At 30.5% G+C, this 10000-nt stretch overlaps 2 non-coding genes and 1 pseudogene across 2 annotated transcripts in view; all 3 read right to left on the reverse strand.

Moving 5' to 3' along the window:
* The window catches only part of LOC129252143 (large subunit ribosomal RNA), a 3995-nt gene extending 2099 nt beyond the window's left edge, over positions 1–1896 (reverse strand). The window contains exon 1 of the ribosomal RNA XR_008583283.1: positions 1–1896. This exon is cut by the window's left edge and continues 2099 nt beyond it. This is a non-coding gene — a ribosomal RNA (large subunit ribosomal RNA).
* A 442-nt stretch (positions 1897–2338) lies between these two features.
* LOC129252149 (5.8S ribosomal RNA) lies at positions 2339–2519 on the reverse strand (annotated as a pseudogene).
* Positions 2520–3109: 590 nt separating this feature from the next.
* LOC129252132 (small subunit ribosomal RNA) lies at positions 3110–5100 on the reverse strand. The gene has a single exon (XR_008583273.1). It is a non-coding gene; the product is annotated as a small subunit ribosomal RNA (ribosomal RNA).
* Positions 5101–10000: the final 4900 nt, after the last annotated feature.

Consider the following 10000-nt stretch of genomic DNA (forward strand, 5'->3'; position numbering starts at 1 on the left):
AAATAATTCAAGTATTTTAATTATTTTTAAATATATTTTTATTAATATTTTTTTTTTATTAAAAACTTGAAAATTTTCGGCTTTCGCCTTGAACTTAGGACCGACTAACTCGTGATCAACCACTGTTCACACGAAACCCTTCTCCACTTCAGTCCTCCAAGGTCTCATTCGATTATTTGCTACTACCACCAAGATCTGTACCAATAGCGGCTCCATGCAGGCTTACGCCAAACACTTCTAAGCACACTATTGTACCCTCCTACTCACTAAAGTTTCAAAATTTATAAATCAATCGAAATTGTTTTATAAATCATCTACTTTAGCGGTAATGTATAGGTATACAACTTAAGCGCCATCCATTTTAAGGGCTAGTTGCTTCGGCAGGTGAGTTGTTACACACTCCTTAGCGGATTACGACTTCCATGTCCACCGTCCTGCTGTTTTAAGCAACCAACGCCTTTCATGGTATCTGCATGAGTTGTTAACATTACGTTTGGTTCATCGTAACATTACGTTTGGTTCATCCCACAGCGCCAGTTCTGCTTACCAAAAGTGGCCCACTGGGCACATTATATCATAACCTCAACCTTCATATCAAGAAAGGTGAGGTTCTTACCCATTTAAAGTTTGAGAATAGGTTAAAATCGTTTCGACCCTAAGGCCTCTAATCATTCGCTTTACCAGATAAGATTATTTTATATAATTTTTAAATGCACCAGCTATCCTGAGGGAAACTTCGGAGGGAACCAGCTACTAGATGGTTCGATTGGTCTTTCGCCCCTATACTCAATTCTGACAATCGATTTGCACGTCAGAACTGTTTCGGTCTTCCATCAGGGTTTCCCCTGACTTCAACCTGATCAAGTATAGTTCACCATCTTTCGGGTCACAGCATATATGCTCAAGGTACGCTCCAGTTAGAGGTATAAATAATAATAAATTATCATTATACATAACTATATGGAACGCCCCGGGATTGAATTAATTGACTATTTATTAAAAAATAGACTAAAAATTAATCCCATTATATTTAAGTTAAGTTAATTATGCCATTAAGTTTAATATAACTCAATGACTTGCACATATGTTAGACTCCTTGGTCCGTGTTTCAAGACGGGTCCCGAAGGTATCCTGAATCTTTCGCATTGTTAATCATATAAATGCATACAAATAAATATTAATATCATAGATATTAAATTTTTTGTAAAATTCAAAAAATGAATTTTAGCATTATATATAATAAAATCTATCAACACTTTATCAAATCATTAGTATTTATTTTATGTTAATATGCTTAAAAAGCAAATTAATTTAAATAAACTTAATATCACCAATGATCTTTTGATAAATACTTTATTATGTTAATAGATTACAATGTCCTTATATGAAAAAAATGCACATTATTTTTTTAATTATTTAATGATGAATTTTTCATAATGGATATTCAGGTTCATCGGGCTTAACCTCTAAGCAGTTTCACGTACTATTTAACTCTCTATTCAGAGTTCTTTTCAACTTTCCCTCACGGTACTTGTTTACTATCGGTCTCATGGTTATATTTAGTTTTAGATGGAGTTTACCACCCACTTAGTGCTGCACTATCAAGCAACACGACTCTTTGGAAATATCTTTCTAGTAATCATTAACGTTATACGGGCCTGGCACCCTCTATGGGTAAATGGCCTCATTTAAGAAGGACTTAAATCGTTAATTTCTCATACTAGATATTAAGATATTCCATACACTGCATCTCACATTTGACATATAGACAAAGTGACTTAGTGCTGAACTATTTTCTTTTCGCTCGCCGCTACTAAGAAAATCCTTGTTAGTTTCTTTTCCTCCCCTCATTAATATGCTTAAATTCAGGGGGTAATCCCATATGAGTTGAGGTTGTTTTAATATTCTTTTTTTATCTTCTCACAATTTAATAAAAAAATTATATCATCTTTTCATCTCTATTTTTCTTTTCTCCTTTTATATATTGTAAATATATAAAAATAATAATAATGTAAAATGAGGCAATCCTAGAATAAAAAATTTAATTTTTATGCTAGACATTCCTCCTTTTAATTACATATATAAATTATTATTTTATATATATATATAAATAATATGAAAATTTTTTGTAAAGAATACTTAGATTCAATATTTTCATCATTTCATTTTATTTGAGAGGATTTTTTTTTTAAAGAATATATAATAAATAAAATTCATTATATATCTTTATTTTTTTTGCTATTAATATTATGAATTATTTAAAATCCAATAATATACACATTTGCTTAAATTCAATTATTTTTATAAAAGAATAAGCAACTTATTTAGCATAGTCTTACAACCCTCAACCATATGTAGTCCAAGCAGTACTTTAAAATTGAATTTAATGTACATAACAGCATGGACTGCGATATGCGTTCAAAATGTCGATGTTCATGTGTCCTGCAGTTCACACGATGACGCACAGTTTGCTGCGTTCTTCATCGACCCATGAGCCAAGTGATCCACCGCTTAGAGTATTTTTTTATTTATTTTTATTTATAACAAATGTCAATTTTTTTTTGCATATATTAATTGAAAGAGTAAAATTAAATAATATTAATAATATATAAATTGATTTTCTTTCAATAATATATATCAAATATATTTAACTCTAAACATTTTTATTAAGTTGCGAATGTCTTAGTTCAACAATAATACAGTGGTGGTATTTATTATGATTCAATTATTTTGTATTTTTTTAATCATTTTATGTATATATAATAATATAATAAATATATACCACTTTTGTTATTGTGAACAAATTAACTTATCATTCAATCAAATGAATAATAAGTACAACTTTTTATTTTCATGTTTAAAGGTTTTTAAAAGAAAAAAATAAGAAAAAACATTACAAAATGTACCATCATATATTATATTTAATATGATATAATTGATGGATCACAAATTGAATGAAAAAGAATAAAAAGAATTATGGATTCAAAATAATTATATAAATTTTTTTTTTTTTTCTTTTTTTTTTTTTTTTTTTTTTCTTTTTGTTCGTTTGTTTGCTTGTCTGTTTGTTTGTTTGTTTGTTTGTTTTTCTTACGGATATGGAACACAATAATGATCCTTCCGCAGGTTCACCTACGGAAACCTTGTTACGACTTTTACTTCCTCTAAATAATCAAGTTCGGTCAACTTTTGCGAAACAACCGTGACACACGAGGCGTCACAGTGATCACGTCCGGAGACCTCACTAAATAATTCAATCGGTAGTAGCGACGGGCGGTATGTACAAAGGGCAGGGACTTAATCAATGCGAGTTAATAACTCGCACTTACTGGGAATTCCAAGTTCATGTGAACAGTTTCAGTTCACAATCCCAAGCATGAAAGTGGTTCAGCGGTTTACCCGGACCTCTCGGTCTAGGAAATACACGTTGATACTTTCATTGTAGCGCGCGTGCAGCCCAGGACATCTAAGGGCATCACAGACCTGTTATTGCTCAATCTCGTTACTGCTAGACGCAATTTGTCCATTTAAGAAGCTAGTGTCCTTATAATGGGACAAACCAACAGGTACGACTCCACTTATATAAACACATTCAAACACTTGTACATTCAAGATGTACGCATGAAAGAAGGCTATATAAGTTTCAACATCATAATCCTGAAAGCATCTATTTAATATATTTGAGTCTCGTTCGTTATCGGAATTAACCAGACAAATCACTCCACGAACTAAGAACGGCCATGCACCACCACCCATAGATTCGAGAAAGAGCTATCAATCTGTCTTACACGCTTATGTTCGGACCTGGTAAGTTTTCCCGTGTTGAGTCAAATTAAGCCGCAGGCTCCACTCCTGGTGGTGCCCTTCCGTCAATTCCTTTAAGTTTCAGCTTTGCAACCATACTTCCCCCGGAGCCCAAAAGCTTTGGTTTCCCGGGAAGCGACTGAGAGAGCCATAGTAGTAGCTACACCCAATTGCTAGCTGGCATCGTTTATGGTTAGAACTAGGGCGGTATCTGATCGCCTTCGAACCTCTAACTTTCGTTCTTGATTAATGAAAACATCTTTGGCAAATGCTTTCGCTTAAGTTAGTCTTACGACGGTCCAAGAATTTCACCTCTCGCGTCGTAATACTAATGCCCCCAAACTGCTTCTATTAATCATTACCTCTTGATCTAAAAACCAATGAAAGTAGAACAGAGGTCTTATTTCATTATTCCATGCACAAAATATTCAGGCATTTGGAGCCTGCTTTAAGCACTCTAATTTGTTCAAAGTAATTGTACCGGCCCACAACAACACTCGATGAAGAGCACTGAAGTAGGTTTAAATAGGAGGAATATATAAAAAATACATTGTATTAATTATATATAAGAACTCCACCGGTAATACGCTTACATACATAAGGTAATGTACATACCACAATATATAGTTGTACTACCCGTATGAAGCACAAATTCAACTACGAACGTTTTAACCGCAACAACTTTAATATACGCTATTGGAGCTGGAATTACCGCGGCTGCTGGCACCAGACTTGCCCTCCAATAGGTCCTTGTTAAAGGATTTAAAGTGTACTCATTCCAATTACAGGGCCTCGGATATGAGTCCTGTATTGTTATTTTTCGTCACTACCTCCCCGAACTGGGAGTGGGTAATTTACGCGCCTGCTGCCTTCCTTAGATGTGGTAGCCGTTTCTCAGGCTCCCTCTCCGGAATCGAACCCTGATTCCCCGTTACCCGTTGCAACCATGGTAGTCCTAGATACTACCATCAAAAGTTGATAGGGCAGACATTTGAAAGATCTGTCGTCGGTACGGGACCATACGATCTGCAAGTTATCTAGAGTTCAACCAATTTAACGATCAAATGATCGCTTGGTTTTAGTCTAATAAAAGCACACGTTCCATAAGGTCCGTGTTTATATTGCATGTATTAGCTCTAGAATTACCACAGTTATCCAAGTAACTGTTAACGATCTATGGAACCATAACTGATATAATGAGCCTTTTGCGGTTTCACTTTTAATTTGTTTGTACTTAGACATGCATGGCTTAATCTTTGAGACAAGCATATAACTACTGGCAGGATCAACCAGAATAATATTTGTATTTATATATTTTTCTTTGTTTTTCATATTTGAAAATTTCATAAATTACGGTGTATATAAAAAGTAAAGGGGCGACCCCCCTTTAGCTTTTCTTATCAAAATTCAAAAACCGTTTTTTATGAAAAAGAATTTTCGTTCTCTATATTATATATTTTATATAAAAATATAAGAACGATATTTCTTCTTAATATTTGCCAATTTTCAAATAATTTATCATTCTTAATAACATTTTACTTTTTTTTCAAATGCATTTTTAATGTAATAATTTCATATATTACATAATTTTTCTCTTTGAATTGAAATTAATAATTTCATAATTCTATTTTTTAATCATAAATATATATGATTGAAAAAATTTTCTCCTCTTTTCCTTTGTTTAAAATTTAATTTTTCTTATAAATTTTTGTTTTTCTTATTTTTTTCTCTTCATCATCTGTTTAATTTCCTGTATTTATACAAGAAACAAACAGTTGAGGATAATTTCTATGTAATGCTAGTATAGAATATAAAATTTTGAATTCAAAAATTTATTTCTATTTAAACTAACTATAGAAAACCAGGAATAAAATACAATAACACCAATATGCCATAACATGTTAGTATAGAATATAGATTCTTCATATATGTATATATATTCGAAAATTTTTTCTATTTAAACTAACGTATGGAAAACCAGGAATAAAATCATAATATTACCAGTTTAATATGGCTCAAATTCGAGTTTCATATAGTTATGATTCGATTTATATGCTTCAATATCATTGGTTAGTTAACTTTTGATATTTTCATATTATATCACATGCCTTCACCGTGAGTGTTTTTTGCCATGCACACCTCACATTGTCAAAAATGTATGGGAAAAATTCATTTCAATACATTTCAGTTTGATTTGAAATGTCTTTATTATATATTTTAGTGCCAATATGCCAAGGTTATATTCCATAACTCTCTATTTAAACTAACGTATGGAAAACCAGGCATAAAATCACAATATTACCAGTTTAATATGGCTCAAATTCGAGTTTCATATAGTTATGATTCGATTTATATGCTTCAATATCATTGGTTAGTTAACTTTTGATATTTTCATATTATATCACATGCCTTCACCGTGAGTGTTTTTTGCCATGCACACCTCACATTGTCAAAAATGTATGGGAAAAATTCATTTCAATACATTTCAGTTTGATTTGAAATGTCTTTATTATATATTTTAGTGCCAATATGCCAAGGTTATATTCCATAACTCTCTATTTAAACTAACGTATGGAAAACCAGGCATAAAATCACAATATTACCAGTTTAATATGGCTCAAATTCGAGTTTCATATAGTTATGATTCGATTTATATGCTTCAATATCATTGGTTAGTTAACTTTTGATATTTTCATATTATATCACATGCCTTCACCGTGAGTGTTTTTTGCCATGCACACCTCACATTGTCAAAAATGTATGGGAAAAATTCATTTCAATACATTTCAGTTTGATTTGAAATGTCTTTATTATATATTTTAGTGCCAATATGCCAAGGTTATATTCCATAACTCTCTATTTAAACTAGCGTATGGAAAACCAGGCATAAAATCACAATATTACCAGTTTAATATGGCTCAAATTCGAGTTTCATATAGTTATGATTCGATTTATATGCTTCAATATCATTGGTTAGTTAACTTTTGATATTTTCATATTATATCACATGCCTTCACCGTGAGTGTTTTTTGCCATGCACACCTCACATTGTCAAAAATGTATGGGAAAAATTCATTTCAATACATTTCAGTTTGATTTGAAATGTCTTTATTATATATTTTAATGGCAATATGCCAAGGTTATATTCCATAAAATGTTAGTATAGAATATAGATTCTTCATATATGTATATATATTCGAGAATTTTTTTCTATTTAAACTAACGTATGGAAAACCAGGCATAAAATCACAATATTACCAGTTTAATATGGCTCAAATTCGAGTTTCATATAGTTATGATTCGATTTATATGTTTCAATATCATTGGTTAGTTAACTTTTGATATTTTCATATTATATCACATGCCTTCACCGTGAGTGTTTTTTGCCATGCACACCTCACATTGTCAAAAATGTATGGGAAAAATTCATTTCAATACATTTCAGTTTGATTTGAAATGTCTTTATTATATATTTTAGTGCCAATATGCCAAGGTTATATTCCATAACATGTTAGTATTAGAATATAGATTCTTCATATATGTATATATATTCGAAAATTTTTTCTATTTAAACTAACGTATGGAAAACCAGGCATAAAATCACAATATTACCAGTTTAATATGGCTTAAATTCGAGTTTCATATAGTTATGATTCGATTTATATGCTTCAATATCATTGGTTAGTTAACTTTTGATATTTTCATATTATTTCACATGCCTTCACCGTGAGTGTTTTTTGCCATGCACACCTCACATTGTCAAAAATGTATGGGAAAAATTCATTTCAATACATTTCAGTTTGATTTGAAATGTCTTTATTATATATTTTAGTGCCAATATGCCAAGGTTATATTCCATAACATGTTAGTATTAGAATATAGATTCTTCATATATGTATATATATTCGAAAATTTTTTCTATTTAAACTAACGTATGGAAAACCAGGCATAAAATCACAATATTACCAGTTTAATATGGCTTAAATTCGAGTTTCATATAGTTATGATTCGATTTATATGCTTCAATATCATTGGTTAGTTAACTTTTGATATTTTCATATTATTTCACATGCCTTCACCGTGAGTGTTTTTTGCCATGCACACCTCACATTGTCAAAAATGTATGGGAAAAATTCATTTCAATACATTTCAGTTTGATTTGAAATGTCTTTATTATATATTTTAGTGCCAATATGCCAAGGTTATATTCCATAACATGTTAGTATTAGAATATAGATTCTTCATATATGTATATATATTCGAAAATTTTTTCTATTTAAACTAACGTATGGAAAACCAGGCATAAAATCACAATATTACCAGTTTAATATGGCTTAAATTCGAGTTTCATATAGTTATGATTCGATTTATATGCTTCAATATCATTGGTTAGTTAACTTTTGATATTTTCATATTATATCACATGCCTTCACCGTGAGTGTTTTTTGCCATGCACACCTCACATTGTCAAAAATGTATGGGAAAAATTCATTTCAATACATTTCAGTTTGATTTGAAATGTCTTTATTATATATTTTAGTGCCAATATGCCAAGGTTATATTCCATAACTCTCTATTTAAACTAACGTATGGAAAACCAGGCATAAAATCACAATATTACCAGTTTAATATGGCTTAAATTCGAGTTTCATATAGTTATGCTTCGATTTATATGCTTCAATATCATTGGTTAGTTAACTTTTGATATTTTCATATTATTTCACATGCCTTCACCGTGAGTGTTTTTTGCCATGCACACCTCACATTGTCAAAAATGTATGGGAAAAATTCATTTCAATACATTTCAGTTTGATTTGAAATGTCTTTATTATATATTTTAGTGCCAATATGCCAAGGTTATATTCCATAACTCTCTATTTAAACTAACGTATGGAAAACCAGGCATAAAATCACAATATTACCAGTTTAATATGGCTCAAATTCGAGTTTCATATAGTTATGATTCGATTTATATGCTTCAATATCATTGGTTAGTTAACTTTTGATATTTTCATATTATATCACATGCCTTCACCGTGAGTGTTTTTTGCCATGCACACCTCACATTGTCAAAAATGTATGGGAAAAATTCATTTCAATACATTTCAGTTTGATTTGAAATGTCTTTATTATATATTTTAGTGCCAATATGCCAAGGTTATATTCCATAACTCTCTATTTAAACTAACGTATGGAAAACCAGGAATAAAATCACAATATTACCAGTTTAATATGGCTCAAATTCGAGTTTCATATAGTTATGATTCGATTTATATGCTTCAATATCATTGGTTAGTTAACTTTTGATATTTTCATATTATATCACATGCCTTCACCGTGAGTGTTTTTTGCCATGCACACCTCACATTGTCAAAAATGTATGGGAAAAATTCATTTCAATACATTTCAGTTTGATTTGAAATGTCTTTATTATATATTTTAGTGCCAATATGCCAAGGTTATATTCCATAACTCTCTATTTAAACTAACGTATGGAAAACCAGGCATAAAATCACAATATTACCAGTTTAATATGGCTCAAATTCGAGTTTCATATAGTTATGATTCGATTTATATGCTTCAATATCATTGGTTAGTTAACTTTTGATATTTTCATATTATATCACATGCCTTCACCGTGAGTGTTTTTTGCCATGCACACCTCACATTGTCAAAAATGTATGGGAAAAATTCATTTCAATACATTTCAGTTTGATTTGAAATGTCTTTATTATATATTTTAGTGCCAATATGCCAAGGTTATATTCCATAACTTTCTATTTAAACTAACGTATGGAAAACCAGGCATAAAATCACAATATTACCAGTTTAATATGGCTTAAATTCGAGTTTCATATAGTTATGATTCGATTTATATGCTTCAATATCATTGGTTAGTTAACTTTTGATATTTTCATATTATATCACATGCCTTCACCGTGAGTGTTTTTTGCCATGCACACCTCACATTGTCAAAAATGTATGGGAAAAATTCATTTCAATACATTTCAGTTTGATTTGAAATGTCTTTATTATATATTTTAGTGCCAATATGCCAAGGTTATATTCCATAACTTTCTATTTAAACTAACGTATGGAAAACCAGGCATAAAATCACAATATTACCAGTTTAATATGGCTTAAATTCGAGTTTCATATAGTTATGATTCGATTTATATGTTTCAATATCATTGGT

This window comes from Anastrepha obliqua, unplaced genomic scaffold (genome assembly GCF_027943255.1).
Source record: "Anastrepha obliqua isolate idAnaObli1 unplaced genomic scaffold, idAnaObli1_1.0 ptg000152l, whole genome shotgun sequence".
Taxonomy (NCBI): Eukaryota; Metazoa; Arthropoda; class Insecta; order Diptera; family Tephritidae; genus Anastrepha; species Anastrepha obliqua.